The sequence below is a fragment of the Ailuropoda melanoleuca genome, chromosome 8 (genome assembly GCF_002007445.2).
Source record: "Ailuropoda melanoleuca isolate Jingjing chromosome 8, ASM200744v2, whole genome shotgun sequence".
NCBI lineage: Eukaryota > Metazoa > Chordata > Mammalia > Carnivora > Ursidae > Ailuropoda > Ailuropoda melanoleuca.
The window spans coordinates 126,582,738-126,590,809 of NC_048225.1; the positions used below are offsets into that span (position 1 = coordinate 126,582,738).

General features: G+C 44.5%; 1 long non-coding RNA gene across 1 annotated transcript in view; it reads right to left on the reverse strand.

Moving 5' to 3' along the window:
- The window catches only part of LOC117803492, a 13,878-nt gene extending 6,021 nt beyond the window's left edge, over nt 1–7,857 (reverse strand). The window contains exon 1 of the long non-coding RNA XR_004627445.1: nt 5,449–7,857. This is a non-coding gene — a long non-coding RNA (uncharacterized LOC117803492). The remainder of the gene's footprint in view (nt 1–5,448) is intronic.
- Between the last annotated feature and the right edge of the window lie 215 nt (nt 7,858–8,072).

Below are 8,072 nucleotides of genomic sequence, written 5' to 3' on the forward strand. Positions count from 1 at the left end.
AATTTCTTTTTTTTAACAGACAGGACATGGCCCTGGGGGAGAGCCTTGGTTTGGAAACTCTTCACTCCAATGTCCAGTCTGGCCACACCTGTAATGTGGGGGCTTACCTGATCCTTTGTATGATACTGGCCCTTTTTTTGACCCCCGGTCAGTCTGGGGTTGTGGGGCATCCACAGTAGGGGCAGCCAATACTTGAGCCTGAACCCTACCCTGCCATTTAGCTCTGCAGTCCTTCTCTTGCTCTAAAGTCCCATCCCTGGTATTCACGTCCCCGGTAGCTACCTCTGTACGCACTGGGTGGGGTCTGAGGACCCAAGCCATTTTAGTCAGCTTCTGGTGGGTGTCAGGTGCTAACTGACTCATACTCAGGTGGGGGAGGGTCCAGATTTGTATATTTACGGGTGGCTTCTATTAAATGACCCTGAAATAGAGCTGAATTCTCATCAGCTCCTTGAGTAACTTCCTGATTTTTATCAAAATTTACAGGTTTAGAGAATTTTTTGCTGTTGTTTCTTCTATTAAACAAGTCATCAAATGGTCTTGTCTTTCCCTTCCTGGCCTAGTCTCTTGGGAACCCTAGCGTGGCTCGGTCCTGAGGACAGCAGGGCCCTCTGTCAGATAACGCTCGCTATGTATCCCTGCTGGCTCATCAGCGAACGCTTCAGCTCCTGCCCAGCAATGGTTCTCTTCTCAGCGGTGCAAGAACGAGTTAATACGATGGATATATCTTGCCAGGTCAAATCAAACATAACAGATAACTGCTAAAGTCCTCAATAAACGGAGAGGGGTTTTTGGAATATCATCCCAATTGTTTTCTCTTAACGGCTCTGCCCTAGAGAAAGGGACACGGTCTCTAATTGTGCCCATTTCTCATTAGTAACTTCTCTAAGTGGATGCATTCCGAATTTAGGTGCAGCTCCTGGAAGAGAGGCAGTTGTACTCCTGGTATGTCCAGCTGGGCTGGGAGCAGACGGATCCTGGGATTTATAAGAAGGAGGGATAGCAGCAGGGCTGGCGTCCTCTTTGTCTGGACTGGCGGTGAGTCCTCCAGTGGCCCAGGTTTGTTAGGAAGAATGGGTCTGTTTACACAATCATCATCCAATGTGTCCAGAGCGGGTTTATCAACCAGGCTGCTGGTTAGACACATTCTGCAAGAGGCCCTCAGGTCTGGATCCTGATTTAAGGCCATGAAGGCCTGGACATAGGGTCCAGCCCATTTGCCCTGTTTCTTACAGAAGTGATCTAACTTACAGATCATATTAAAGTATAATGTCCCAGACAATACTGAGGCCAGACAGCGTTACTTAAGAAGATCAGTCTGGTTTTCTTTCTTTCTTTCCTTTCTTCCTTTTTTTTTTTTTAATTTAAATTTCAGGCAGTGAACATACAGTGCAATATCGGTTTCAGGAGTAGAACCCAGTGAGTCATCCCTTACATACAACACCCAGGGCTCATCACAACAGGTGCCCTCCTTAACGCCCATCCCCCATCCAGCCCATCCCCCACCCACCTCCCTCCATCAGCCCTCAATTCGTTCTCTATCCTTAGGAGTCTCTTATGGCTTGTTTCTCTCCTTTTTCTCCCCCTCTTCCCCTATGTTCATCTGTCTTGTTCGTTAAATTCCACGTATGAGTGAGATCATATGGTATTTGTCTCTCTCTGACTGATGTTATTTTACAGAGCATAACACACTCTAGCTGCATCCACGTCATTGCACATGACAAATTCGTTCTTTTTGTTGGCTGAGTAGTATTCCTGTGTGTGTGTGTGTGTGTGTGTGTGTGTGTGTGTGTGCGCCAAACTTCTTTATCCACTCATCAGTCTGTGGACATTTGGGCTCTCTCCGTAGTTTGGCTAGTGTTGATAATGCTATAAACATCAGGGTGCATGTGCCCCTTCAAATATGTATTTTTGTATCGTTTGGGTAAATACCTAGTGTTGCAATTGCTGGATCGTAGGGTAGTTTTATTTTTAACTGTTTGAGGACCCTCCACCCTGTATTTTATCAAGAATTTTTGTACCCATGCGATTGCCTAGGTTGTTGGCATATAATCTTTCATAGTATTATCTTACAATTGCTTATATTTCTGTGGTGTTGGTTGTGATCTCGCCTCTTTTATTCATGATTGTATTTATTTGGGTCCTTTCTCTTTTCTTTTTGATAAGTCAGGCTAGGGGTTTATCAATTTTATGAATTCTTTTGAAGAAGCAGCTCTTAGTTTCATTGATCTGTTCTCCTGGTGGGTTTTGTTTCTATATCATTTATTTCTGCTCTAATCTTCATTTTTTCCCTTCTGTTGGCTTTAGGCTTTATTTGCTGCTCCTTTTCTAGCTCCTGTAGATGTTAGGTTAGATTGTGTGTTTGAGACTTTTCTTGCTTCTTGAGGTATGCCTGTATTGCGTTATACTTCCCTTTTAGGCCTTCCTTTGCTGCATCCCAAAGGTTTTGAACTGTCATGTTTTCATTTGCATTTGCTTCCATGAGCTAAATTTATTATTATTTATTCTTTAATTTCCTGGTTAACCCATTCATTCTTTAGTAAGATGTTCTTTAATCTCCATATATTTGAGGCCTTTCCAAACTTTTTCTTGTGGTTGACCTCAAGTTTCAGAGCGTTGTGGTCTGAAAACATGCATGGTATGATCTCAATCTTTTTGTACTTGTTGAGGGCTGATTTGGGACCCAGTCTGTGATCTATTCTGGCAAATGTTCCATGAGTACTCAAAAGGAATGTGTATTCCACCGCTTTAGGATGAAATGTTCTGAATATATATGTTAAGTCCATCCAGTTTGGTGTGTCATTCAAAGGCATTGTTCTTTGTTGATTTTCTGCTTAGAGGATCTGTCCATTGCTGTAAGTGGAGTGTTAAAGTCCCCCACTATTGTTGTATTATTATCAATGAGTTTCTTTATGTCTATTATTAATTGGCTTATACATTTGGGTGCTCCCAAGTTGGGGGCATAAATATTTATAATTATTAGGTCTTCTTGATGGATAGACCCTTTAATTATGATACAATGCCCTTCATGTCTTGTTACAGTCTTTGTTTTAAAACCTAGTTAGTCCGATATAAGTATGGCTACTCCAGCTTTCTTTTGACGATGTCCATTAACGTGATAGATGGTTCTCTCCCTCACTTTCAGTCTGCAGGTGTCTTTAGGTCTAAAATGAGCCTCTTATAGGCAGCATATAGATGGATCTTGTTTTTCATCCATTCTGATACCCTAGGTCTTCTGACTGGAACATTTAGTCCATTTAAATTCAGAGTGATTATTGAAAGATATGAATTTAGTGCCATTGTGTTACCTGTAGAGTTGGTGCTTCTGTTGATATTCTCAGTTCCTTTCTAGCCTTTGTTGCTTTTGGTCTTTCTTTTCCCCAAAGAGTCCCCCTTAATATTTCTTGGAAGGCTGGTTTAGTGGTCATGAACTCCTTTAGTTTTTGTTTTTCCTGGGAAACTTTGTATCTCTCCTATTCTGAACGACAGCCTCACTGGATAAAGGATCTCGGCTGCATATTTTTCCCATTCAGCACGTTGACTATACCATGTCCCTCTGTTCTGGCCTGTCAAGTTTCTGTAGACGGAACTGCTGTGAACCTAATCGCAAGAGTTCTTGTAGGTTAAGGACTTTTTTCTCTTGCTGCTTTCAGGATTTTTTCCTTGTCTGTGTATTTTGTGAATTTGACCATGACAAGCCTTGGCAACGGTCAGCTTTTGTTGAATTCAATGGGAGTTCACTGTGCTTCGTGGATTTTGATGTCTGTGTCCTTCCCCAGATTAAGGAAGTGTTCAGCTATAATTTTCTTCAATAAACCTTCTGCCCCTTTTTCTCTCTCTTCATCTTGCGGGACTCCTATGATTACGAATGCTATTATGCTTTAAGGAGTTGCTGAGTTCCCTAGGTCTACCTTCATGGTCCATTACCGTTCTTTCTCTCTTCTTTTCAGCTTCATTATTTTCCATAATTTTATCTCCTATATCACTGATTCCCTCCGCTGCTTCACCCACCTTCCTTTTTATGGCATCCATTGGGTTTGCATCTCAGTTACAACATGTTTACTTTTGGCCTGATTGGGTTTTCGCTCTTTTACCTCTGCAGTAAGGGATTCTCTAGTGTCTTCTATGCTTTTTTCCACCCCAGCTAGTATCTTTATAATTGTTGTTTTAAATTCTAGTTCAGACTTTTTATTTATATCTGTATTGTTTAAATCCTTGGCCATGAGTTCTACTTCCTATTCTTTCTTTTGGGGTAAATTTCTCCATCTCGTCATTTTGTCCAGAAAAGAACAGAAGAAACAGACAAAACAAACAAAACGAAAACCAAAAAACAATGAAAAACAAAACAAAAACCAAAAAAACTAAATCCTGGGTGTGCTTTGGTCTGCTTGTTAGAAGAATCTAGGTCCCAAAATAATAATAATAATAATAATAATAATAATAATAATGAAATAAATTAAAAGGAAAATAAACAAAAAATTAAAAATATAAAATATATATAAATTAAAAAATAAAAATTGAAAAAATAAGAAAATAAATTAAAAAATAATAATAATAATTAAAAATAAAAGTAAAACGGAAGCTAGATCCTATTTCTCCGAGAGCTGAAGTTTTGCAGCACTCTATGATCAGTAGACTTGGTGCAAGTGAGTTGTTTCCGCTTGTCTTCTCGGGGGAGGGGCCTGTTGAGCTGATTCCCAGGCCAACTTGTTTGCTTGGAGAGACACCTCCAGGGCACAGATGGGCGGGAGTCAGTGTAAGTGGCTCTAGACTCCACTAGGTGGCGCTATTTTGCTCCCTGAAGTTTTCCAGGGCGGAGGAGTGGGATGAATAGGCATGCTCAGCTCTCTAGCCCAGGAGCTGCAAGTCTGCACCCCCCACTCTTCAGTGAGCCCTTACAAAAGTACAATCACCCTTCTCGTGTCCCTGGCTTCCGTGGGAATCCTGCACTCGCTCTGCCTGTGTCTAAGCCGTTTTATCTCAGGCATGCTACTGAGTTTCGGAACTCCCAGTTGTAGGGACTCCTGCGGTGTAGACCGACACTGTTCCCTGGGGGAAGGTCTTGCTGTGCTTCCGCTGTTTGCTGCCAGTCCCAGGAAGGCTGTTGCACAAGCACACAGCAGTTTGCAGTTTAGGGCAAGGCGGAGCAGAAATCCAGCACCAAGCCTCGCCGCTCCCTGCCAGCTTCCCCGCGCCTGTGCCTGGGAACAGTGTGCACATTTTCACCCCTTGTTTTTCTTGCAGCCCAGGGGATCCTCACCCGACCACCCTGTCACTCCTGGCGCTCTGCCCCGCTTCGCCACCTGAGCACCTTTAAGCCTGGCATGTCCCTCACAGTAGCGGACTTCTAAAAGTTCAGATTTTGCACCACACTGCTTATAATACTTGGTGGTAGCCTCCAAAAGCAGGCTCCCTCCCTGCTGCCATCTCCCCCAAGGCAACTCTTACCTTCCAGAAGGTGGTCACTGGTCTACTTGTAAACTTGCAGGTTCTGTTCTTCAGAACTCTGATTGACTTCTCGGAGGTTCAGAGTGATTTGATAACTACCTAGCTGTGTTGGGAGAGACCAGCTTAGGGTCCCTCTACTTCTCCACCGTCTTAACTCTCCAGTTTGTTTCTTTTTTAGATCTTGCAAACTGAGTTGATCTTAGTGGGTTAAAAGCATCCCAAGGGAGAGTCTTGGGGACTGAAGAAGAAGATCCCAGGTTCCTAGAAGAGTAGAGAAGGTCCATTACCAAAAATTCCCCCCAACTCCTAGGTAGTGTCCTGCCAGGATACGTCAGAGGGTCCAGGTGTCAAAAGCAACTGGAGGGGTCCTTCAAAGGGAGCTGGTATTGACCACCACTCCACCATAAAGGCCCTACAGGAGGGATACCAGGGCCCCCTCCTCCCCGTTGCATTCTAGGCTACGAATGGGTGCCAGAGCATAGCCTGAAATACCATGCTGTGCCACGAAGAACCTGCCATTTTTAACCCATGGAAAACACCAAAAAAGCTTTACAAGGGGATGTTACCCAATTTTGTAACCTGAGTAGCCAGTAGGGGACACTGATGAAAAACAGTAAAGATAGAAATCCATCATGATCTAAGTGACATCCCAACACATGTGGTCTTCACAGCCAATTTCTCTAGGAAACATCCTTGGTTGGGTTTTAATTCTATCCAGCACTGGTTTGGGCCGGTTCTGAGTAGAGGTCCCTCGGCCAGAAGCGGCTAGACCAGGGATGTGGAGGGGATCCCTTTAGCCCAATGAGGAGGAAACCTCACACAGGAGTCTTACGATCAGCAGCTGTGCTAGTCACAGTCCTGTGCCCAAGACAGACGAGTTTGTATAAGGACAGGAGAAAAGAGAGGTCATCAAGCTTCTGGGTCTTATTACCATTCTGGCCCAGGTTACTAACTTTTAGCCAAAAGGCAGGCTTGCTCTGCCACCTAGGGTGGCCGCGGGTTAGGGTATTAGAGCCTGAGCAAATTCTTGAGACGTTTTTGGCACAAAAAAAGTGCTTTTATTATAACACGGGGCAGGACTTGTGGGCACAAAGAGCTGCACTGGCGCCGTGGTGGGTGACACTATATACTTTCAGGTTTGTGGAGGGGGGTGGGGTAGAGATAAAAGAAGTTTCAAAGGAATGTTGAAGCAAGGCTTTCAAGACGTTGAGGGGCTAGTCGCTGTTAAAATAAGGTTACCCTTAGTGTCTAGCAAAACATCAGCATTAAGGCAGCCACGAGTTCCTCGAGGAAGGTCACGCGCTGCGTGTCTCAGGGATCTATCAGTGGGCTGCAAGCTGTAAGATTTAATTTAAGCTAGATTTCTCTTGTCTTTGTTTTCCTCATTAGAGACCCAACAGAAGAAAGGACCAGAGAACTGAAAATAGGTCACCGGAAATGTTTCAGTTAGCAGAGCAAAAAGGAAAAAAAGCCCCATGAGGCATATCAATACCCACATTGTGAGGATTTCAGAAGAAGGAAGGAAGGACCACAAAGATAAGGAAATGGCCAAGAACTCTCCAGAGCAGGGGAGGGAAATGGGCAAACGATGAGAAATGTTTGTGGGGCTGAAACAGGAAATAATTAGGAAAGACCCTTGGACCACGAGGCTGCAGAGGGCCCCTCTGGGGACGGTCCACATTGGACACCGGGTTTCTGTGTGAGTGGACAGGGGGTTTCCGTTTATAAGGCAAACGACGCCTGCCTGAAGCCTGGGGAGCCCAGAGCACCCATTGCATGGTGGCAGCTCCTGGCCTCTGGGACTGAGCCAGTGCCTCACCCCATGCTCTTTGTTTCAGAGATCTCTGTTGATCTCACTAACTGACCATTTGGATGTCTTGGTCTTCTTTTTTTTCTTCACGAACTTACATTCCTGCTCTTATATTAAATTCTCTGATAAAGAGTAAGCCCGTGAAACCCGAAGTGCTCTCCTCCTTGACCCAATAAAAGCAGAAGAACCCCAGACTTGTGGCCTCGCTGTGTGGTCCCAGACGTGTCCTGTACTTCCCAGGACATGTGAGTAATCAAGCTCCACCGCCATGCTTGCCCACGGTTGTTGCGGGGGCAGTGGCGAGCACCAACGGGGCTGGCCCAGGCACAACGCTGTTTGTTGACGGGCTGAGACCCCACAACACAGGCTCCCGTTCGTGGGCTTGTTCACTCATCCCCTAATCTGTGCGGGTCTCAGTGGCACTTGGGGAAGCCTGTTTTGCTAATCTACAGAGGGCTTTTGTTTCTGTTTTCGTTTTTTAAGTAGGCTCGGTGCCAAACGTAGGGCTGGAACTCGTGACCCTGAGGTCAAAAGTTGCATGCTGTACCAACTGAGCCAGTCTGCAAATTTCCATTTTTTTCCTCTTCAGCAACTTGAAGCCAGCTTTATAAAGCTCAAAAGCTTTGACATCTCCTTTGACCCTTTGACTTTGTGGGGCTCACATCATAAAACATACCTTGACACCACTGTCACCAAGCGTGTCTATATTAGGACCTCATTGGACACTAAAGTTTGTATGAATTGAAGGTAAGGAAGGGGGTCTCCATTTGAAAAATGAAGAAAAAGCTATTTGAATATTAGTAAATCCAAAGCT